Here is a 25,835-nt window from a genome sequence, read left to right as displayed (position 1 = left end):
AGACAAAGCATTCGACAAAATCCAACACCTTTCTTGATAAAAACTCTTGGCAAAGTGAGACTAGAGGGATCATATCTCAACATAATAAAAGCAATATATGAAAAACCTACATCATACTCAATGAACAAAAACTAAAACCATTTTCCCTAAGAACAGAAACAAGACATAGATGCCCTCTTTCACCACTCATAGTATTAGAAGCCCTAGCCATAGCGATTAGACAAGAAGAAGAAATAAAAGGCATCTAAATTGGAAAGGACAAAATAAACTGTCATTATTCACAGATGACATGATATTGTACATAGAAAACCCTAAAGACTCCATCAAAATATGACTAGATTCAATACATAAATTCAGAAATGTAGCAGGATACAAAATTAACACCCAGAAAGCAATGGCATTTTTATACACCAACAATGAACTCTCAGGAAGAGAAAGCAAGAAAACAATCCCATTTACCAAAATATTTTTAACAAAAAATTAACATAATTAGGAATAAACTTAACCAAGGAGGTAAAAGACCTGTACTCAGAAAACTATAGGACATTGAAAAAAGAGATAAGGAAGACATAAACAAGTGGAAGAATATACCATGTTCTTGGATTGGTAGAATCAACATATTAAAATGTTCATACCGTGTTTCCCCGAAAATAAGACAGTGTCTTATATTAATTTTTGCCCCCAAAGACACCCTAGGTCTTATTTTCAGGGGATGTCTTATTTTTCCATGAAAAATACGGTACACATTTATTGTTAAATGAAAATAAAGGAAATTTATTACCTGTATACGGTACGGTAGTACAGTAGTTGTCAACACAAACCAGACAAACTGTGAATCCTACAGTACCAAGAATTTACTCATTTATTCAATGACAATCATGTCATCATCTTCTGGAACATCATCATAACAATCCAATTCCTGAATTTCCTGGTGAATTTCTTGTGACTCTATTTCTTTCAGAATCAGTGGAACAAATCTCTCATGTTTAGCAATAGCACTGTCTTTAAATGAGTACTTCTTGTCAAGGTAGCCTGCTCGCAGTGCATTTGCAATGCAACTGTCAGTGATTTTCTCCCATGAATTCTTCACCCAAGTCACAACTTCTTGCAGTGTAGGTTTCACAAAGTTTCCACGCTGATTTCTCTCCATTCTATTTTCAATGTAGTCATTAATTTCCATGTGCAAATTGTCTTTGAGTGGCTTGTTTATTGCAATATCAAGAGTCTGGAGATAGGCCGTCATTCCTGCGGGAATCACTATCTGATCTATTTTTCTTTTGTGAAGAAATGTCTTCATGTCTTTAGCGTGGTGAGTGCTGGTTGTATCCCAGACTAGCAGACCTCTTTGGCTCCCTCACATAATAAGCGGCAGCATTAAATCAACCCACTTCCTTATAACTGCTTGTGTGGCCCAGGCTTTTTCAGTTTCAGGAATAAAAACGCCCAAAACACGTTCAATCTTTTCCTTCTTGCCCTTAGAAATGATTAAAGGTGGGATTTTAGTGCCATCCAGACGAATTGCCAAAATACAGGAAACACGTGCACTTTCGTAAGCAGTGGAGGGAATGTACACTAAGGAGGCACCCCGCTGTTCAATTGTTGTTTGAGATGATTGGCCCATAAACACTTCAGTTTCATCCATAGCAATCATGTTGGAAAGACTGTATTTAGAGAAGTCAGCATCATCAATAAAGGACTTGAATGCAAGTGCTCGCTTAATAACTTGAGTATCTTCCAACCTAAACAATGTTGTAGATCTTCTTAAAGACAGTTCACTTCGCTGAAGGAAATTATCCAGCCAGTGTTGTGATGCTTTGAAGTCTTCGGGGGCTATGTCAAACTGTGGTGCCATTGCAAGGGCAAATTCTTGAAGCTGAGCCCTATTCACAACCAAAACCTTTGCTCTCCTGTCAACAACCCATTCACAGATCAGGTCTTCCAGCTCGGAAAATAATGGTTGCCGACCTGATCCACACTTGTGCTTTTTAGCATTTCCCTTGTCCACTTGTTCAATGAGGTTACCATACTCTGCTCGCCACTTTTGGACCAATTGTATACTCAACATCTTCTCTTTGCAGAAAGCAGTAAGATTTTGGCCCCAAGAGTCTTCCACGATTCCTTTCTTGTACTCCACGGAGTAGCTTTTTCTTTTGGCACTCATTTCTAGGGGTAAAAAAAAAGAATTGGGGTATCAAGGTGGGGGCACGGGGATCACTCAAAATGACACAGGGAGGATCAGGAGGGGGGAATCAAAATGCCACAGGAGAATCAGAGGGAGGATTACCATTTTAGTAACCCCTTTTGATCCTCCTGTGTCATTTTGCTTGCCCCCTCTGATCCTCCTGTGTCATTTTAAATGATCTCCCTCCCCCCACCCCTGTGCCACTGAACACCTTCACCAGACATCCCCCCTACCCCTTTGTCAGACATTTACCCCCTGGGGCCTGCCTGAGGACTGTCACTGGGCTTGTTGGGGCCTGGATCTGGGCTGGAGCAGGGTCTGCCACTGACAGAGAACCTTCAGTCATCGTGAAGGTGGCTGCAAGCATCAGGTAGTGTCACCAGAGACAGACCAGCACTCACCACCTTCGCTGTGTCCCGTCCACTCTAATCCTCCTGTTCTTCTACACGCATCTGTGAAAGTCTCCTCCTCTCTCCCGCCCCGTGCTCACCGCTCACTCCGACCTCCGCTCCACCTCCACACTGCAGTGACGTCAGGACTCCGCATAACGTCACTGGTTGCTAGACGCCAGTCTGGGCGGCCCTAGTGACCAGTTTACGGTAAATTAATTTTCATTCTGAGACAGAGCCTGTGGGCCTTATTTTCGAGGGATGACTTATATTTCACTCAGAAGGAAACCTGTAAGTAGGTCTTATTTTCGGAGGATGTTTTATTTTCGGGGAAACACGGTAGTACACCTCAGCAACAACAAAACCTCCCCCCGCACTGAATATTTTCAATCTGGTGTTGGTTGATTCCATGGATATGGTACCTGTGGATATAGAAGGCTGACTATAGTCTGAAACTTAGCATGGTTGAATATCTTGCAAGGAGAGGATGTGTCAGTTACTACAATGATTGTACTCCTTTGGCTGAATCCTTTAACATTCTCCTTTTTACTGAAAAATAAAACACACCTTGTAATGCACATTGTTAGATCTTAGAAACATAGCATTTTTAACTTTCATCTCTTTCAAAGTAGATGTTTATATGGATTTATTTCCCTGTTTTCTATAAGCCATATTCCAAATGTTCACTTCTAAGTCCAACACAAGTGTCTCAGGTAGGATGAAACACTTCAATCATTTTGTTAAAAATAACATCCCGAGGGGAAAAAAGATGGCAACCGGCAGGATGGTAGTGAGGAAAAGAGTGTGAGACAGTGAAGGAATAAAAGGGTAATGTGTGGACATGTTGTGTGTGTGTGTGTGTGTGTGTGTGTGTGTGTGTGTGTGTGTGTTTGTGTGTGTGTGTGACAAATAGATCCTGCAGGACTTTTGGGGGCTGGAGGACTGGGCTGTCTTGGATGGCGAGACCCTGCTGCTGCTGCAGGCACTCCCCAGGCACTGGCACAAAAAACATGCCATCTTGAAGTGCAGAGCTGCTGTGACTGGGAGCCCAGCCTCACCACCAGCCAGATTGACCTCAGGCCAGTACCCTACAGAATCTCTGGACAAAGGCCTGCTACCACAGCTGCAGACCCTCAGACACTGAGGCACCATCCATCCTGACCACAGGCTCCAGTGAGTCCCGAAATGCATTCCTCTCCCGCCGACCCATCACAGTGGATTAGATCCTGTGCATCCCATGGCACATGAGTTGGCATCCTGCCAACACACAGCAGCTGTGCTGCCAATGCCACCTGGGCCCCAAGTGCCCTTGACTCTGATTCTTGACACAAATACATGGGGCTACAGCTAACCCACCCTCAAGTGCACCCATGAATCTGCCTCTTGGGGCTGCTGCTGCCAACCAACACCACTTGCACCACCTGCCCCTGAGCACATGTGACCTGGCATCTTTGCATGGGGCTGCTGCCGAAGCACAGTGGCCATGACATCCACCACCAAGCACACCCGTGACTCTGCCTCTGGGTGTACGTGCACAGGGCTGCTGCCAATGCGAGCCACGTGACCTGTCCCCAAGCACCCTAGACTCTGACTCTGTGCGCACATGCATGGGGCTGTTACTGGGGTCCCCAAGCATCCATGACTCTGCCTCTTGGCATGCTATCAACTACCTGTGGCAGCACTGCCCATCCCCAAGCACACCCATGACTTTGCCTCTAGGCATGGGTGCATGGGGCTGCTGTCAACATGAGGTGGCCTCGCCACATGGCCCTGAGCACCCATGAGTCTGCCTCTCAGGCACACGTGGGGTTCCTGCCGACCCACCATGACAAGGTGTCTCAGGGCCTGAGCTCTCCCATGATTCTCTGGGTGTGCAACACCCCCACCAAGCCCACCAGCACAGCTCAGGCACCCACAAATTAGTGCTTGGTCCCTTCAGTGATAGCAAAATTGGGAGACAATGAAACAATGCCAAGGAAAGAAAAGGAGGAAACACCCCCCCACACACAAAAAGGAACTAAATGAAACAGAGGAATGTAATATGTCAGAAAAACAATTCATAGTAATGGTCATACAATTCATAAACTGGATGGACAAGAAAAACAACAACCGGACGCAGGTAACAGACAGAGACTTGGCCGACAGCAGCTGCCATCTCACTGCAACAAGACTTGTTTGAGTTGTCTTGTACCCATGGTGTGGTGAAGTGGGTTTTTGATATCTAAATCCAGCCTAGCACCAGGAATGCTCAGGGCCTACTCAAGAAGGCAAACAATCCTTTCCACTAATATTTACAGGATAAAATAAGATTGTTGTTAGTGTATTAAATTTGACAATAAAATAGTAGTCAAGTCCTCAGACTAATTTAAATTGGCTAAGTGAAATAAGCAAAAATTCTAGAAAAATTAATGGTACTGGACAAAAAGCTGTTTCTAAAGTGTTAACTAAAATTTTTATTGGTAGTTCATCTCATGGTAAAATTGTATAACATGTAATGAACCTAAAGCAGTCGTATTTTAGTGCAAAAATTAAAATTTAAAAGCTATCAAGACTACATTATAAAATTTCCAAAAGCCTCCTAATATTTAAATCAAAAAAGGGGGGACAGTAGAAGAATATCATGTAAGGAAAAATATCCTGTAAGTAAATTACATCTAGAAAATTTTTACTTTAGAAAATTAACTTTCATTTGTAATGTTAACAGCAAGACAACCATGAAAAACACACATGGTGTCAAAACAAGCCAAAGGAAAATCGTTTGGGCAAAAAATGAAAAAGGATCCCAAGTCAAATTTTTATAGAAAAGACTCCTTTTTTAACTTTTGGTCTAGAATATGTTTGTATATTTTCAGAAAACAACTCCAAGACCGTGTGGATTCCTGCAACAGAGAGGAATTGACAGGACTGCTCCAGCCATAAAGACAGAAGAGAAACAGTCCAGAGATGGAAGACGCTGATGACGTCTTGCCATACTAGCAGTCAGCAGCTGTGCATCACTGCAGGTTGCCCAGGACCAAACCAGAGAGGGTCAGACCTGCATTACCACCATTTGTCCACCATCCAGAACTGAAATATTATTGCTGACATGTACACATAAGAAACTGTTTGACATTGAAATTGGGACTCAAAAGAACTGTTGGCCCAGAAAGAAACTCACTACAGACTGACTCATTTGCCTCTCAGCATAACCATTATTGCTTGTCTCATTTTTGGTTCTTATAAGTGTATTTCTAGTATCACATGATCTCACTCATTTAGGGGAAATAATGAACAAAATAAACTGATGAACAAAAACAGACCCGGAGACAGGGAAGCATCAACCAGACTGTCAAACCTCAGAGGGAAGGTAGGGGAGGGTGGGGGTTAGGGGGAGAAATCAACCAAAGGACTTGTATGCATGCATAGAAGCCTAACCAGTGGTCACAGACAACAGGGGGGTGGGGGTATGAGTGGGGATGGGTTTGGGATGGGAATGGGGGAATGAGGACAAATATGTGATACCTTAATAAATAAAGAAATTAAGAAAAAAATTTTGGCAATTAAAAAAAAAGAAAAACAACAACCTATGTAAGAATTAAAAAAATCAAAAGTGATATAGCTACAATTAAAAAACCATGATGAAAGGTTTTAACAGTGGACTGGAAGAAGTGGAGGATCGACTTAGTGAGTGAGAAGATAAGGAAGAGAAACAAGCCCAATCTAAATAGCAATTGGAGAAAAAATATTAGAAAGCAGGAGTAGAGCCTAAGGGAGCTTTGGGACAATATGAAATGAAGTAACATACATATAATAGGGATACCAGAAGGACAAGAAGAGTAGCAAGGAATAGAGAACCTATTTGAAGAAATAATGACAAAAAAAAAACTTCCCTGATATGAAGAAGAAAAGTCACACAATCACAGAGAGTCACAAACAACACGAACCCCAAAAGACCTACCCCAAGACATATCATAATTACAATGGCACATGTTAACAACAAAGAAAGAATCTTAAAGGCTGCAAGGGAGAGACAGAGAGTTACCTACAAAGGATCTCCCATTACATTATCAAATTATTTCTCAATAGAAAAACATCAGGCCAGAGGGGAATGGAATGAAGTATAAAAAGTGATGCATAGCAAGGGACTGAATCCAAGAATACTCTATCCAGAAAAACTATGATCAAAATTGCAGGTGAAATAAGGAGCTTCACAGACAAAAAAAAATGCTAAGATAGTTTATCACTACCAAGCCAGCAATGCAAGAAATGCTAACGGGACTGTTGTAAAAAGAAGAAATAGAAAGGGAAGAAGGAACACAGGCATAAAGAATAAAAAATGGCTTCAAACAAGTAATTATCAATAACAACAGTAAATGTAAATGGACTAAATGCTCCAATCAAAAAGACATCAAGTAGCTAAATGGATAAGAAAACATGAACCATATATATGCTGTCTATAAGAGACCCACCAATAGACCTCAAAGTGAAGGCCATAACAAGATACAAGGAAGGCCACTTCATAATTCAAAGGGGATCAGTACAACAAGAGGATATAACTCTGGTAAACATATATGCATCCAATACAGGAGCACCCAAATACATTTAAAAAAAAAGACTTCTGGAAGATATCAGGGGAGAGATTGACAGCAATACAATCATAGTAGGGAACTTTAATACCCCATTGACACCACTGGATAAATCCTCTAGACAAAATATCAGAAAAGAAACAGTAATCACAAATGACTCACTAGATCAGATTGACTTAATCAACAACTTCACAACATTCCACCCCAAAGCTGAAGAATATACATTTTTCTCAAGTGCACATTGGGCATTTTTAAAGATAGACTACATATTGCGACACAGGCAAAGTCTCTCCAAATTCAAGAAGATTGAAATCATATCAAGCATATTCTCAGATCATAATGGCAGAATATTAGAAATAAACTATAATAAAAACAACAACAAATACTCAAACACTTGGAGGCTAAATAGCATGTTATTAAACAATGATTTGGATACCAAAGAGATCAAAGAAGAAATAAAAAACATCCTGGAAAAAAATGGCAATGAAAACACAAGAATCCAAATTCTATGGAACACAGTGAAAGCAGTCCTGAGAAGGAAGTTCATAGCATTACAGGCCTACCTCAAAAACAAATGAACAAGAAAAAGTGGTAATAAATTATCTAACTCTGAAACTTGAAGAATTAGAAAGAAAGCAACAAGAAAAGGCCAGAGTGAGCAGAAGTAAGGAAATAATAATAATCAGAGTGGAAATAAATGACATAGAGACCAAAAAAAAAATACAAAAGATCAATGAAACCAAGAGCTGGTTCTTTGAAAGGATAAACAAGATTGATGAACCTCTAGCCAGGATCACCAAGAAGCAAAGAGAGAGGATCCAAATAAACAAATCAGAAATGAAAGACATGAAATAATAACAGACCTCACAAAAATACAAATGATTGTGAAAAAATACTATGAACAACTTGATTCCAACAAACTGATCAAGCTTGAAGAAATGGACATATTCCTAGGAAAATACGACCTTCCAAAACTCAATCAGGAAGAATAAAAAAATCAAAATAGGCCAACCAAAATAGGAGGAAATTGAAGCAGTAATCAAAAAACTTCCAACAACAAAAAGCCCTGGCTTCACAGGGGACTTTTATCAATCATTCAAAGAGACACTAAAACCTACCCTCCTCAGACAATTCCAAAAATTCAAGAGGAAAGAGCACTTCCAAGCTCTTTCTATGAAGCCAGCATTACCCTAATCCCAAAACCAGATAAAGGCACTACAAAGAAAGAGAATTACAGGTCAATATCTCTGATGAACACAGATACTAAAATCCTGAATAAAATCCTAGCAAATCAGATCCAGCATCACATTATAAAGATCATACACACTATAACCAAGTTGGATTTATTCTGCGGTTGCAAGGATGGTATAATATCCGCAAATCAATAAATTTGATACATCACATAAACAAATTGAAAGATAAAAACCATATAATCATATCAATTGATGCAGAAAAAGCATTTGACAAAATCCAACACCTTTTCTTGATAAAAATCTCAGCAAGGGGGGAATAGAAGCCCTATACCTCAACATAATAAAAGCCCTATACAACAAACCTACAGCCAACATCATACTAAATGGACAAAAACTAAAACCATTTGTCCTAAGAACAGGAAAAAGACAGGGATGCCCACTCTCACCACTCCTATTCAACATAGTACTAGAAATACTAGCCATAGCAATCAGTCAAGAAGAAGAAATAAAAGGCATCTAAATTAGAAAAGAAGTAAAACTCTAATTATTCGCTGATGACATGATATTGTACGTAGAAAACCCTAAAGACTCCATCAAAAAAAAAAAAAACTACTAGTTTTAATAAATGAATTCAGCAATGTAGCAGGACACAAAATTAACACCCAGAAATATATGCCTTTTTTTATATACCAATAATGAATGCACAGAAAGAGGTACAAACAAGCAAACAAACAAAACAACAACAATCCCATTTACCATTGCACCAAATAAATTAAGATACCTATGTATAAACTTAACTAAAGACGGTAAAAGACCTGTACTCAGAAAACTACATGACGTTGAAAAAAAGAGATAGAGAAAGATACAAACAAATGGAAGAATACACCATGTTTATGGATTGATAGAATCAACATCATTAAAATGTCCATACTACCCAAAGCAATCTATAGATTCATTGAAATCCCCATAAGATATCAATGGCATATTTCATAGACCTAGAACAAACTCTCCAAAAATTCATCTGGAATAAAAAAAAAAAAAAGACCCGAAAATAGCCACAGTAATATTGAAAAAGAACAAAGTTGGAGGGGTCACAATACATACGTCAAGCTTTATTACACAGCCACTGTTCTCAAAACTTCCTGGTACTGGCACAAGAACAGATATATAGACCCTTGGAATAGAACAGAGAACCCAGAAATCGACCCAAGCCATTATACTCAATTAATATTTAACAAAGGAGTCAAGAGCATACAATGAAATCAAGACCGTCTCTTTAATAAATGGTGCTAGGAAAACTGGTTAGGTGCATGCAAAAAAAAACGAAACTAGACCACCAACTTACATCATACACAAAAATAAACTCAAAATGGATAAAGGACTTAAACGTAAGATGGGAAACCATAAATATATTAGAGGAATCCACAGGCAGCAAAATCTCAGACATATGACAAAGCAATATCTTCACCTATACAGGCAATGAAAACTAGGGCAATGAAAACTAAAGAGAAAATAAACAAATGGGACTACATCAAAATAAAAAGCTTCTGTACAGTAAAATAAACCATCAACAAAACAACAAGAAAGCCCACTGCATGAAAGAACATATTTGCCAATGTTATCACCAATAAGGGTTTAATCTCCAACATTTACAGGGAACTCATACAACTTAACCAAAGGAAGATAAACAACCCAATAAAAAAAAATGGGCAAAGGACCTAAATAGATACTTTTTGAAAGAGGACATAAGGAAAGCCAACAGACATATGAAAACATGCTCAAAGTCACCAATCATCTGAGAGATGCAAATCAAAATGACAATGTGGTACCATCTCACACCTGTCAGAATGGCTATCATCAATAAATCAACAAATGACAAGTGCTGGTGAGGATGCAGAGAAAAAGGAACCCTCGTGCACTGCTGGTGGGAATGCAGACTAGTGCAGCCACTGTGGAGAACAGTATGGAGTTTCCTCAAAAAAACTAAAAATGGAACTCCCATTTGACCCAGTGATTCCACTTCTAGGAATATATCCTAAGAAACTAGAAACACCAATCAGAAAGGATATATGCATCCCTATGTTCATAGCAGCACAATTTACCATAGCTAAGATTTGGAAACAACCTAAGTGCCCATCAGCAGATGAGTGGATTAAAAAACAGTGGTACGTGTACACAATGGAATACTATGCTGCAGTAAAAAGGAAGGAATTCCTACCATTTGCAACAGAATGGATGGAACTGGAGAGCATTATGCTAAGTGAAATAAGCCAGTCAGAGAAAGATAAATATCACATGATCTTACTCATTTATAGAATATAATGAAAACATAAACTAATGAACAAAACAGATCCAGAGACAGAGAAGCATCTATCAGTCCATCAAACCTCAGAGGGAAGGTAGGGGAGGGTGGGAGTAAGGATTTGTATGCATGCATATAAGCCTAACCAATGAACACAGACACTAGGGGGGTGAGGGCATGAGTCGGGTGTGGGGGAGGGGACAATGGGGAGATAAGGACACATACATAATATCTTAATAAAAAAAAAACTTAGAAGAATCCATAGGCAGCAAAATATCAGACATACGTCGTAGCAATATCTTTACTGATACAGCTCCTAGGGCAATGGACACTAAGGAGAAAATAAACAAATGGGACTACATCAATATAAAAATCTTCTGCACAGCAAAAGAAACCATCAACAAAACAACAAGAAAGCCCACTGCATGGAAGAACATATTTGCCAACATTATCCTATATAAGAAAAGGCTAATATGCAAATAGACTGAACGGCGGAACAACTGAACAACTGGTCGCTATGATGTGCGCTGACCACCGGGGGCGCACGGAGAACATGGCTGGCGTTGGCATTAGGTGGCAGAGAGTGGAACATGGTGGGTGTCAGCCACAGTGGGATGGTGTAGCAAGTGAGCAGAGTTGCCAGACCAAGACAGAGTACCAGTCACTCTCATCGGGGCAAGCCTCTGGTAGTTACTGAAAATTCTTTGCTTCTGCACACTGCAGTCCAGTCCCACCCAGCGCTTGCACCTGCTGCCAGTGCCAGCCCCACTCACACCTGCTGCCAGCACTAGAGCCACTGCTTGCATCCGTTGCCAGTGCCCATCATCAGTCCCGATCACTTGTAGCCATTAGTGGGTGCCGGCCCCAATCACCCCTGAGGGCTTCTCCACCTCCCCCTACTCCTGAGGGGCTAAAGGGGCCATGCCCTCAGCGCGTGGGAGCAGCATCGATGTCGGCAGGAGCGCAGATGCTGACAACCAGGGGACTGGGGTCTGCAATGAGAGGGGCAGGGTGGGGGTGCAGGGGATGGGCCGAGACATGCCCCTGTGCCCACCATAACCTTGTGGCCCCCAGTTCCTTTCAAGGTGCATGAATTCGTGCACTGGGCCCCTAGTATCCTATAAGGGCCTAATCTCCAAAATTTATAGGGAACTTATACATTTTAACAAAAAGAAGATAAACAATCCAATAAAAAAAAATGGGCAAAAGACTTAAATAGACATCTTTCCAAAACTGACATACCGAAGGCCAAGAAACACATGAAAACATGTTCTAAGTCACTAATCATCGGAAAGATGCACTGCTGGTGGGAATGCTGACTGGTGCAGCCACTGTAAAAACAATATGGAGCCAAAACCGGTTTGGCTCAGTGGATAGAGCGTCAGCCTGCGGACTGAAAGGTCCCAGGTTCGATTCTGGTCAAGGGCATGTAACTTGGTTGTGGGCAGATCCCCAGTAGGAGGTATGCAAGAGGCAGCTGATCAATGTTTCTCTCTCATCGATGTTTCTAACTCTCTATCCCTCTTCCTTCCTCTCTGTAAAAAATCAATAAAATATATTTAAAAAAACAATATGGAGTTTCCTCAAAAAAATTAAAAATGGAACTTCCATTTGACCCACTAACCCCACCTCTAGGAATATATCCCCAAAATTCAGAAACACTAATCAGAAAGGACATATGCACCCCTATGTTCATAGCAGCACAATTTACAATAGCCAAGATTTGGAAACAACCTAAGTGCCCATCAGCAGATGAGTGGATTAAAAAGCTGTGGTACATCCACACAATGGAATTCTATGCTGTTGTAAAAAAAGAAAGAACTGTTACTATTCGCAACAGCATGGATGGACCTGGAGAGCATTATGCTAAGCGAAATAAGCCAGTCAGAGAAAGATGAATATTACATGTTCTGATTTGTGGAATATAATGAACATTATAAAATGATGAACAAAAATAGATATAGAGACAAAGAAGCGTTGAACAGATTGTCAAACTTCAGTGGGAAGGCAGGGGAGGGGTGTGTGTGTGTGGGTGGGGGGTAAGAGATCAACCAAAGGACATGTATGCATGTATATAAGCATAACCAATGGACACAGACACTAGGGAGGTTAAGGCATGTGCTGCAAGGGTTGGGGGTTGGCCAGAGGGAGGTCAATGGGGGAAAAAGTAGACATATGTAATACTATTTGTAATAATTTAAACAATAAAAAAAAACTTACAAAAACATCCTGGTCATCAAGCTATGCAGAAGCACCATTTGTATAACAATTCATTTAAAAAGCTTACTGTAAACTACGGTAACAAAATACTGCCTCACAGCTGGAGATGAGATACAACAGAAAAAGTATTAAGCATTAGTAATTTTTGCACACAACCCAGGTACAGTACATTTGATCTCATAGAGGGTGTTTTTAATGTTCAAGGAGAGGATAGAAGGGGTAGAAAAAGTTTGGCAAGGGAAGATGAAAACAGCAGAATAGCTATTTTGCTTTTAATGAAGTAAATATGATGACACCGAAAAATAAGAAGGTGACAAACACATCAATATGTAGTTCTAGCCTCATTTGCTGCAGCTGAGTCAACAATCACACCAGCTCTGTTCTATTATCAAAGAAACATGTTTATCATATTCCTGCTTGTTCTCCTAATACAGCTGAGTGGCCTGGCTGTTTGCTGGACTATTGAGATTGGGTTCATCCAATAAAGACTGTATTGATGTTAAAATGGAAGACACATCATAAGTTGGACTCCAGCAGTTCTGAAGTATGTCCAGTCATATACTACCATCTGCATAGACATTTGGATGAAACATCTTAGAGACAAATCTAGCCATAGGTGGTTTATTTGGATATTCCTCAGTGAATTATATTATAAGCTTAAATGTTCCACCCTCAAATGGGGTCCCTTCAGTCCCCAAAATGACTGTGTTCCAAACCATTATGTTGTTCTCCTACAGAGCCCCACTAACTTGGGTTGGAGGATCGTCCTGTAACCTCCTGAAGTCCCACATGAGGTGGGTAGACATATCTCAAGGGGGGTCAGGGCTGGGTCATACACCAAAATCATGGGTACCAGCTGAGGGTAAGGAGACCAATGAGGCTGAAGAAGCTGCCAGGGAGGAAGCACCCAGAGGCACTGCACTGCCCATCTGAAGTCGAGGGTTTGTCAGAACTGTACTCTTTAAATGGGCAAATTGTATAGCATGTGAGTTATATCTTAATAAAGAAGTGAAAAAATAAATCTATATATAAAAGCCTAACATGCTAATTGTCCCTCTGACCATTCGACCGTTCGACCAGTCGCTATGATGCACACTGACCACCAGGGGGCAGATGCTCCTACCAATGGGTTAGCTTGCTGCTGGGTCCAGCCAATAGGGACTAGTCAAGATGGCATGGAGCCCTTCCATGGTCCCTCCCCTCCCCGATCGTGCACCGGTGGGGTACCTCAGCCTGGCCTGTGCCCTTTTGCACTCCGGGACCCCCCCAGGGGATGTCAGAGAGTGGATTTTGGCCCGATCACCACAGGCCAGGCTGAGGGACCCCACTAGTGCATGAATCCATGCACCAGGCTTCTGGTAAAATAATAAAAGTAGGAAAAACCTGACTGTATAGATCTTCTGATGTGATATTTTGTGAAATATACAGCATCACCTGGGAGGTATTACTGCCCAAAATGCTTAACCTGAATCAAATCAAGCCTCTTAACCTCTCTTCAGTTTACAGGAAGTACAGGGAATTGAAAAAACTCAGTGCTTGAACATCAACTCATGAACCAAGAAGTCAGGGTTTCATTCCCAGTCAGGGCACATGCCTGGTTTGGGGCTTAATCCTGAATAGGAGGCATGCAGGAGGCAACTGATCAATGATTCTTTCTCATCATTGTTGCTTCTCTCATCCCCTCTCCCTCCCTCTAAAATTACATATATGATGCTAAGATACACTTAAAGAAAACTGTGAGACAAACAGAAAAAGTGGAATACTCAATGTAATTTAAAAAAAGAAAGGGAATTATTCCAGAGTTAGAGACATAACAATCCCATGCAATATGTGAAACTTGAATGAACTTTGGTTTAAGAAAAGCAACTGTAAAAACATTTAGGTGCACAATTGGGAAATTTGGATATGAACTGAATATGAGGGGCTATTGTCCATTTTCTAGGTGCAATAAAGGCACTATGTTATGTAGTACGCTGTCTTTACTCTCAGGAGATCATTGTGGAAATGTTTTTGGGTCCAATGTCATGATGTCTACAACTTTCAAATGTTTCTGACACACACACACACATAGGTAAAGCAAACATGACCAAGTGTTAATTATTGAATTGAAGTGGTGGGTATGTGGGTTTAGTTGTAGTATCCTTTCAACTTTTCTTCATGTTTGGAATATTTAATAGGAAGATGAAAAGAATAAGTCCCTTCATTTTTTCCTTTCCATGTTCACTGCCACCACCCTAAACAGTGCATTACCCTCTGAGAGATATAACCAGGTACCCACACTTCTCTAGGACTCTTTGCCTCATCTCTCCAAACAGTGAGTCTTCTAAGCCTATATTAAGTGCCCACAGCAGCCTATGCCACACTGTTTATTGTCTATTCACTGTCTGTCTTTCCTAGATGTCAGTGAGCTTTGAGAGGGCAGGGACCATATCCCATCATCTGTGTATCCCCACAGCACAGAGCCTGACACAGTGCAAGTGAGCCATAATGAAAAATTGTATGGGTGGTTGGATGAATAAACAGAAAAGTGGACGAAGTACTGAACTGGTCTGCTAGCATCTAGGCCCCACTGCTCCAATCCAGCTCACCACTGGGCTAGTCTGTTGAGGCAGAGTTATTCTAGTACCATCTCCCTACTCAGCACACCTCAGTGGCTTCTCACAGTCCAGCCTCACTCTCCTACTATAACTCCTGTATGACCCAGTCATCTTTTTGTAAGAAAACAAAAAAATTCTTTATCTCATTTAGAAAAAAAAAAAAATGTTTTCATTGATTTGAGAAAGAGAGAAAGGGAGAGGGAGAAAGAGAAACATTGATGAAAGAGAAACAACATTCATTGGCTGCCTCCTGCACAACCCCAGCTGGGGATCAAATCGGCACCCTGGGCATGTGCCCTGACCAGAAATCCAGCCCGTGACCTCTTAATGCCTGGGTGGAAGCTCAACCACAGAGCCACACCAGCCAGGCTGACCCAGTCACATTGGACTACTTGCAATAACTGGAAAAACTTTGTTCCTTTTCCTTCAATGTTTTCTTTGCCCTAAATTTTCTTCTCTCCTGTCCATCCTCTTATTTTTCAGTGCCCTCCTCAAAAGCCATTTCATCAAAAAAAACATTTCAGGAATTCCTGAACATGGTGGCCGATAGGATGGCAGTGAGGGGAAGAGTGTGAGAGAGTAAAGGAGTGAGAGGGGCATGTGTGGACATGTGTAGTGTGTAAATGGGTGAGTGAGGGACAGTTAGATGTCACAGGAGTCCCAGGGACTGGCAGATTGGGCTCTCCTAGACAGGAGCCCCTGCTCTATTGCAGGCACTCCCAGGCCGGCATGGCTTTGGAGCCCACACTGTCTTGTAGAGGGGAGCAATGGAGGCAAGGTGCACAGCCACACCAATACCCTGACTGACCTTGGACATGACCCCTGGATCTGTGCAAGGAACCATTTACCAGCCATAACCTGCATGGAACCACCATTGTGCCCTGGCAGTGAGCTTTCAGACGTCTGCCATAAGTGCACACCAGAGAGACCTCACAGTTGCGCTTCAGTACCCCTGCTGTAAGTGCAAGCCAAGTGTATCCTACACCCAGCCCCAGGGTAGAGCAGCCACCTTGCATGAGGTCCATTGCAGGTCACAAGACAGAGCTGCAAGCAATGCAAGAAATATTAAAGGGACTGTTGTAAAAAGAAGAAATAGAAAGGGAACAAGAAACACAGGCATAAAGAATAAAAATGGCAACAAACAAGTACCTATAAGTAGTAGCTATGGCATGCACTGACCAGCAGGGGGCAGACGCTCAACACGGGAGCTGCTGAGCTGTGGTGACTTGGCAGTGGTGGTTCTCCGGTGATGCACCCTGGAACCAGAGAGGAGGGAGCCCGATTCTGGGGTGCGTCACCTGAGAACCACACTCTCATAATCCGGGACCTCTTGGGGGATGTCGGAGAGCTGGTTTTGGCCTGATCCCCACAGGCCAGGCTGAGGGACCCCACCTGCTGGAGGGACGCAGCTTACTCAAGGTGCAGCCAGCCATGGAGGGACCACAGGAGGTTGGCTTCAGGGTGTGTCTGGCCTGTCTCACTCAGTCCCACCCACTAGCCACCTTCTAATTAATTTCTTTTCCATGTGCACAAATCCATGCACCAGGGCACCAGTCAATAATAACCTTAAATGTAAATGGATTAAATGCTCCAATAAAAGACATAGGGTGGCTGAATGGATAAGAAAACATGACCCATATATATGCTGTCTTTATGAGACCCATCTTAGAACAAATGACTCACACAGACTGAAATGAAGGGGCAGAAAATTTTTATTTCAGGAAAATGAAAAAAGAGCTGGGGTAGCAATACTTATAGTTGACAAAATAGACCTCAAAGTAAAGGCCATAACAAGAAATAAGGAAGGCCACTTCATAATTTTGGAGAGCAGCATTCTGACAGGATTAAGCCTTGGACTGACTTGTGGCAAAGTCACATACAAGTCCCAGCTTGGAGGGCAAAGCCCTCTCAGCACAATTATAGCCAAAAGGTTATGGTTGTAAGCTTGACCTTATAGCCCGACCCTGCAGTCCTAGGTAGCTAAAGAATGTGGGCTGCAGGAGGTGCAGCAAGTGCTGCCAAAACAAAGCTTGATAGGTTTCAGAGAATGGCAATAACAGAAAAGAAGCAGATTTGAAACTCACAAGAACATTGTAAACATCTTGCCCTTGCTTTGCTTTGTGTGATCTGACTATAAAATAAAGCTTTGGCTTACAAACTGGGTCACTGTTTCCTCATCGAGGCACAGTGATCTACCTGGCCCCAAGTGTATTCTCTTGTCTGTCTTCTTTAATCCTTCACCACCCCTCCTCAGGTTCACCCCTGGCCGTGCTGGATGCGGTTCACATAACACTAAAGGAATCAATACAACAAGAGTCTATAACTCTGGTAAACATATATGCACCCAATACAGGAGCACTCAAGTATATAAAAAAAAAACAACTTCTGGAAGATATCAAGGGTGATATTGACAGCAATACAATCATAGTAGGGGACTTAATACCCCATTGACATCACTGGATTAATCCTCTAGACAAAAAAAATCAGCAAAGAAACAGCAACCCTAAATGACTCACTAGATCAGATGGAAAAAATTTACATCTTCAGAATATTTCACCCCAAAGCTATGGAATATACATTCATATCAAGTGCACCTGGGACATTTTCAAAGATAGACTACATATTAGGATACAGGAAAAGTGTCTTCACATTCAAGAAGAAAGAAATCATATCAAGCATTGTCTCAGATCACAATGACAAAATCAGGAATCAACTGCAATAAAAAACAATTTTAAAAAATCAAATACTTGGAGGTTAAATAGCATGCTATTAAACAATGATTGGGTTACCAAAGAGATCACTGAAGAAATAAAAAACATGCTGGAAACAAATGACAATGAAAACACAACAACCCAAAATCTATGGGACACGGTGAAAGCAGTTCTGAGAGGGAAGTTCATAGCACTACAGGCTAAGAAGAATTAAAAAATCTGAATAGACCAATAACTACCATTAGGATTGAAGCAGCCATCAAAAAACATCCAGCAAACAAAAGCCCTGGGCTGGATGGCTTCACAGGGGAGCTTTACCAAACATTCAAAGAACTGAAACCTACCCTCCTCAGATTATTCCAAAAAATTCAAGAGAAAGGAGCACTTCCAAGCTCTTTCTATGAAGCCAGAATTATGCTAATCCCAAAACCAAATACAGACACTACAAATAAAGAGAATTACATGATGAACATAGGTGCAAGAATCCTCAACAAAATATTATCAAATCACATCCAACAATACAATAAAAAGATCATACACCATGACCAAGTGGGATTTATTTCAGGAATGCAAGGCTGGAACAATATCTGCAAATCAATAAATGTGATACATAACATAAACAAATTGAGAGACAAAAATCACAAGATTATATCAATTATTGCAGAAAAAAAGCACTTGACAAAATCCAACACCCTTTTTTGATAAAAACTCTCAGCAAAGTGGAAATAGAGGGATCATACCTCAACATAATAAAAATTTTATATGACAAACCTACAGCCAACATCATACTCAATGGGCAAATACTAAACCTATTTTCCCTAAGAACAGGACCAAGACAGGGATGCCAACTTTCATCATTCCTTGTCAATACAGTCCTGGAAGTGTTAGCCATAGTGATCAGACAAGGACAAGAAATAAAAGGCATCCAAATTGGAAAAAAAGAAGTAAAACTTTCATTGTTCTCTGATGACATAATATTGTACATAGAAAACCCTAAAGACTCCATCAAAAAACTACTTGATTTAGTAAAGGAGTTCAGCAACATAGCAGGATACAAAATTAACACCCAGAAATTGATGGCTTTTTTATACACCAATAATGATCTCACAAAAAGAGAAACATAAAAACCAATCCCATTTACCATTGCAACAACAAAAAAATTAAGATACTTAGGAATAAACTTAACTAAGGAGGTAAAATACCAGCACTCGGAAAACTCCAGGACGTTGAAAAAAGAGATAGAGGAAGATATAAACAAGTTGAAGAATATACCATGTTCATGGATTGGTAGAATTAACGTAATTAAAATGCCCATACTACCCAAAGCAATCTATAGATTCAATACAATCTCCATTAAAATATCAACAGCATATTTCACAGACCTAGAACAAACTCTCCAAAAATTCATATGGAATAAAATATAGCCGCAGCACTCCTGAGCAAAAAGAACATAGTTGGAGGGATCACAATACCAGACATCAAGTTATATTACAAAGTCATGTCCTCAAAACAGCATGATACTGTCACAAGAACAGATATATAGACCAATGGAACAGAACAGAAAACCCAGAAATCAACCCGAACCATTATGCTCAATTAATATTTGACAAAGGAGGCAAGAGCATACAATGGAATCAAGACGGTCTCTTCAATAAATGGTGTTGGGAAAATTGGACAGATACATGCAAAAAAATGAAACTTGACTACCAACTTACACCACACACAAAAATAAACTCATAATGGATAAAAGACTTAAATGTAAAATGGAAAACCATAAAAATTGTAGAAGAATCCAGAGGCAGCAACATATCAGATATAGCTCTGAAGCAATATGTTTACTGATATATCTTCTAGGACAATGGAAACTAAGGAGAAAATAAACAAATGAGACTACATCAAAATAAAAAGCTTCTGCTCACAAAAGAAACCATCAACAAAATAAGAGAGCCCACTGCATGGGAGAACACATTTTCCAATATGACATTTGATAAGGATTTAATCTCCAAAATTTATAGGGAAGTCATACAACTTAACAAAAGGAAGATAAATATTCAATCAAAAAATGGACAAAGGACCTAAAAAGACATTTCTTGAAAACAGACACACAGAAGGTCAAGAGGCATATGAAAAAATGCTCAAAATCACTAATCATCGGAGAGATACAAATCAAAACAACAATGTACTAGCTCACACCAGTCAGAATGGCTATCATTAACAAATCAACAAATGAAAACTGCTAGTTAGGATGTGGAGAAAAGGGAACCCTGGTACACTGCTGGTGGGAATGGAGACTGGTGAAGCCACTGTGGAAAACATTATGGAGTTTCCTCAAAAAATGAAAAATGGAATTCCTATTTGATCCAGTAATCCCACTTCTAGGAATATATCCCCCAAAAAATCAGAAACACCAGTCCAAAAGAACATATGCATCTCTGTTCATAGCTGCACAATTTACAATAGCTAAGATTTGGAAACAGCTTAAGTGCCCATCAGTAGATGAGTGGATTAAAAAACTGTGGTACATCTACACAATGGAATAGTAAGCCGTTTTTAAAAAGAAAGAACTCTTACCATTTGCAATAGCATCGATGGATCTGGAGAGCATTATGCTAAGTGAAATAAGCCAGTCAGAGAAAGATAAGTATCACATGATCTCACTCATTTGTGGAATATAATGAACAACATAAACTGATGAACAAAAACAAATCTAGAGACAGAGAAGCATCGATCAGTGCTCAAACCTCAGAGGGAAGGTAGGGGAGGGTGGGGGTAATGGGCAGAGATCAACCAAAAGACTTTTATGCATGCATATAAGCATAACCAATGGACAGAGACAGCAGGGGAGTGAGGGCATGTATGGGAGTGGGGTGGGGGGACAATGGGGAGATGTGGACACATATGTAATATCTTAATAAAAATTTTGAAAAAAAAACTATGGTACATCTACACAATGAAATGCTATCCTATATAATAAAGAGGTAATATGCAAATTGACCATCACTCCAACACACAAGCTGGCTGCCCCCATGTGGTCAAAGATGGCCGCCCCCATGTGAATACAAGATGGCTGCCACAAGATGGCCAGCAGGAGAGGGCAGTTGTGTTGTGGGTGATCAGGCCAGCAGAGGAGGGCAGTTGAGGGTGATCAGGCCTGCAGGGAAGGGCAGTTAGGGGTGACCGGGATGGCAGAGATGGGCAGTTGGGGGCGACCAGGCCTTCAGGGGAGGGCAGTTGTGGGGGATGAGGCCTGAAAGGGAGGGCAGTTGGGGGCAACTAGGCCTGCAAGGGAGGGCAGTTGGGGGGGGGGGGGACCAGGCCTGCAGAGAAGGACAATTGGGTTGACCAGGCCTGCAGGGGAGGGCAGTTGGGAGGGACAAGATCTGCAAGGGAGGGCAGTTGTGGGCAATCAGGCCTACAGGGGAGGGCAGTTATGGGCGACTGGGCTGGCAGAGGAGGGCAGTTGGGGGCCTCTAGGCCTGCAAGGAGGGCAGTTGCAGGGGGACCAGGCCTGCAGAGAAGGGCAATAGGGGGTGACCAGGCCTGCAGGGGAGGGCAGTTGCAGAGGGGGGGACCAGGCCTGCAGGGGAGGGAAGTTGGGGGGGACCCAGGCCTGGAGGGGAGGGCAGTTGGGAGGACCAGGCCTGCAGGGAAGGGCAGTTGGGGGCAACCAGGCCTGCAGGGGAGGGCAGTTGGGGGGGATCAGGCTGGCAGGGGAGGGCAGTTGGGGGACCAGGCCTGCAGGGGAGGGCAGTTGGGAGGGACAAGGTCTACAAGGGAGGGCAGTTGTGGGCAATCAGGCCTACAGGGGAGGGCAGTTATGGGTGACTGGGCCGGCAGAGGAGGGCAGTTGGGGGCGACTAGGCCTGCAGGGGAGGGCAGTTGGGGGGGACCAGGCTTGCAGGGGAGGGCTGTTAGGGGGGACCAGGCCTTCAGGGGAGGTCAGTTAGGAGCAATCGGGCCTATTGGGGAGCAGTTTGGTGTGGATAAGGATGGCAGGGGAGTGGTTAGGGGGTGATCAGGCTGGCAGGCAGAAACAGTTAGGGGCAATCAGGCAGGTAGGCAGGCGAGTGGTTGGGAGCCAGCAGTCCTGGATTGTGAAAGGGAAGTCTGACTGCCCGCTGAAATCGGGCCTAAACAGGCAATTGGACCCCTAGAGGGGTCCCAGATTGGAGAGGGTGCAGGCTGGGCTGAAGGACACTCCCCCCGCAACCCCCCTGTACGAATTTTGTGCACCGGGCCTCTAGTGCTGCTATAAAAAGAAAGAATTCTTTCCATTTGCAATAGCATCGATGGACCTGGAGAGCATTATGCTAAGTGAAATAAGCCAGTCAGAGAAAGATAAGTATCACATGATCTCACTCATTTGTGGAATATAATGAACAACATAAACTGATGAACAAAAATAGATCCAGTCCTAGCTGGTTTGGTTCAGTGGATAGAGCATTGGCCTGCAGACTGAAGGGTCCCGGGTTCAATTCCATTCAAAGGCCCATGGCCAGGTTGCAGGCTTGATCCCCAGTGGCAGGTGTGCAGGAAGAAGCCAATCAATGATTCTCTCTCATCATTGATGTTTATGTCTTTCTCTCCCTCTCCCTTCCTCTCTGAAATCAGTAAAAAGATATTTTTTTTGACTGTCCTACATTGTTTATTAGGTAAGAATTCTACAAACATTACTTATATTAGCGGTAACGGTGGAGCTGGAGAGTATTGCACCTTCTCCAAGCTGTAGGGCAAGAACCACCAATAGTGTGGTGGAACTTGTGGCTCTTCCCACCCGCAGATGTCAGCCCTCGCATCTCCCTATGCTTGTGGACTGGTTTGGTGATCCATTGGTTGTCAGGATTTCTTCTGATAGCTTTATGGAATGGATCAATGAGGATAACCTCAAAGAATTTGTACGTGGAATCTTCACCAACCCAGTAAGAATTCAGGACTCCCAGAGCCCCACAGTGGCGTCCAGCTCGCTCTTCGGCCATAGACTGAAGACTTCGAGCAAACTTTAGCTGGTTAACACCGTAATGGACAGGCTTGCCTTAGGTCGCACCCTTAGGAACAGGGCGTTTGCAGCCACCACGAATTCGATATATGACATAACCTTGCTTGGCCTTGTAGCCCAGCCTGCGCACTTTGTCAGGCCGGGTGGGGCTGGGGGTGCTGTGGAGCGCAGAGAGCTGGCGGTACTGCCAGCAGCGCACCCTAAGAAGGAAGCGCATTACATTGGACTGCTTCTTCCTCCATAGTTCCTGGATGTACTTGTAAGCGCCCATCTTGGTTTACCTGATGGCTACGGCCAGACGGAAAAGCTAAAAAGATATTTTTAAAAAAAATAGATCCAGAGACACAGAATCATCAAACAGACCATCAAACTTCAGAGGGAGGGTGAGAGGGGCTAGGGTTAAGAGATCAAACAAAGAGCTTGTATGCATATAAGCATGACCAATGGACACGGGCAATGCAATGCGGGGAGGGGGTTTGGTGAAGGCAGGGGCTTTGGGACGGGGGCAGGCTGGGAGAGGACAATAGAGGTGAAAAAGGACATATGTAATACTTTCAACAATAAAGAATTAAAAAATAAATAAAAGTAATAATACCCACAAACAAACAAACAAAAAACCTTTCAGATTTCAACAATTAAGACCTTCCCTCATTCCCCACTCCCCAAACCACTTTGATTATAAAATGGTATATATTTTAAAGTTTTATCTTAGCTTCTAACAACAGAATTCTTTAAAAGGCATTTAACATCAATGTTTCAGAAAAATATGGTAATAAGTTTGGTTAATTGGGTTTCTTGGCATTTCAAACTATGGCCATGAAAATAATGTACTTACTTTCTCAAACTCTTCAAGCTCCTAATAAAACAGACTTACATTTCTTTCCAACAACATCATTCTAAGCACTTAAATTTCTTTCCTACACTTTAAGTTTTAAATTAAAACTTAAAGGATTCTATAAATCAAATTATCTTAAAAATCTAAACACTGATTACAAAAGTAATCAGATTTTAGACACATTTCAAATTATCCAAATCTATTATCATTCAATTCTTTACATATTTCCAAATAAATTACAAAACTAATATCAAATCTTCTTGTGTTAACATCACAAGTTAACATCACAAGTATAATATGTCAGATTCTCTAATGTAACATTCTTCTAAATATTTCATATGCCTTAGAAGCAATACATACAAATTACCATGATGATTTAAAATTTTGTTTCTAACCCTAGTATAAAGTGGATTCACTGTATTTTTTTTCTTAACTCTATGCTTATTTCTAAATCTTCAGAGCAGTGTATTTATACTCACTAGCGAGTAGATGAGAATTACCATTTCTCTTTGGCTGGGACTACCAAGTTCCAAATTTGGGACTAAAATGAGTTACAGATTCCAGTGATAGAGATAACTATTGAATTATAACTGAACAGTTGGGTCTACTTCCAGGGCAATCTTCCCTGAGCCCCATAAAAATAAGGTCAGGCTTTTCTTGGAGTCTTATAGTAATGGAATAGTTTAAGTTCATGCCTTTTCCTTGCAAATCAGTGCCTTCTGTTTTAAAGGTTACCTCTTAGACAACTTTCAGCTGCCTGATTGAACTTTTCCTGTTTTAGTAAGAAAAATTTCAAACATAGAAAAACTGTACAGTGAGCACCCGTATACCCATCATCTGGATTTCACAAACTAACATTTTATGATATTTGCTTGATCAAATATCCATTCCTTTATCCATTCCTCTATCCATCAATTCATCTCATTTTTATGCATTTAAAATAAGTGCCAGACATCAATACACTTAGAACTTTGGCATGCATAATGTTTACTAGAGTTTAATATTTGTCCATGTTGTTTTTAAATAACATGCACAATTAAATACAGACATTTTAAATGTACTATTGGATGAGTTTTGACAAATATGCATAGGTGTGTAACACCAACTCCTGTAAGATATAAAACATTACCATCACTTATTCCTAGGGTGGCCAGATTTACAAAGAAAAATAATAGGCTGCCCAGTTAAATTTAAATTTCAAATAAAGAATGAATACTTTTTATTATAAGTGTGGGAAGTACTTAAGCAATAGTTGTACAAATTACTGTTTAACAAGTAAATATTGGCGGAACTGTGGAGAAAAGGAAACCCCTATGTACTGTTGGTAGAAATGCAAATTGGTGCGGCCACTATGGAAAACAGTTTGGAGGTTTATTAAAAATTAAAAATGGAACTGCCTTATGACCCAGAGACTCAGCTTCAGGGTATATGTTTGAAGAAAGCCAAAACACTAATTTGAAAGAATATACACACCCCTATGTTCATTGCAGCATTTTTAATAGCCAAGATATGAAAGCAACTCAAGTACCCATCAATAGACAATTGAATAAGAAGATGTGGTATATACAATGGAATATTACTTGGCTGTAAAAAAGAAATCTTACCACTTGCAACAACATGGATGAACCTAGAAGATATTATGCTCAGAAAAGTAAGTCAGACAGAGAAAGACAAATGCCATATGATTTCACTCAATGTGGAATCTAAAGAACAAAATAAACAAACATACCCATAGATACAGAGAATAAATTGAGGGTTGCCTGAGGAGAGTGGGGTTCAGTGAAAAGGGTGAAGGGATTAAAAGTACAAATTGGTAGTTACAAAATAGTCCTGGAGATGTAAAAT

General features: G+C 41.3%; 2 pseudogenes across 2 annotated transcripts; both read right to left on the bottom strand.

Annotated features, from left to right (window-relative positions):
- Positions 1 to 13,210: 13,210 nt before the first annotated feature.
- On the bottom strand, positions 13,211 to 13,642 carry LOC308245130 (ubiquitin-conjugating enzyme E2 A-like; annotated as a pseudogene). The gene has a single exon. The product of its transcript is annotated as a ubiquitin-conjugating enzyme E2 A-like (transcript).
- A 9,196-nt stretch (positions 13,643 to 22,838) lies between these two features.
- LOC308243864 (large ribosomal subunit protein eL15-like) lies at positions 22,839 to 23,426 on the bottom strand (annotated as a pseudogene). Its single transcript has one exon. The product of its transcript is annotated as a large ribosomal subunit protein eL15-like (transcript).
- Positions 23,427 to 25,835: the final 2,409 nt, after the last annotated feature.

This window comes from Plecotus auritus (genome assembly GCF_963455305.1).
Source record: "Plecotus auritus genome assembly, chromosome: 3".
NCBI lineage: Eukaryota > Metazoa > Chordata > Mammalia > Chiroptera > Vespertilionidae > Plecotus > Plecotus auritus.
Note: the sequence above shows the minus strand (reverse complement) of the source record. Positions and strands in the feature narration are given on the sequence as shown.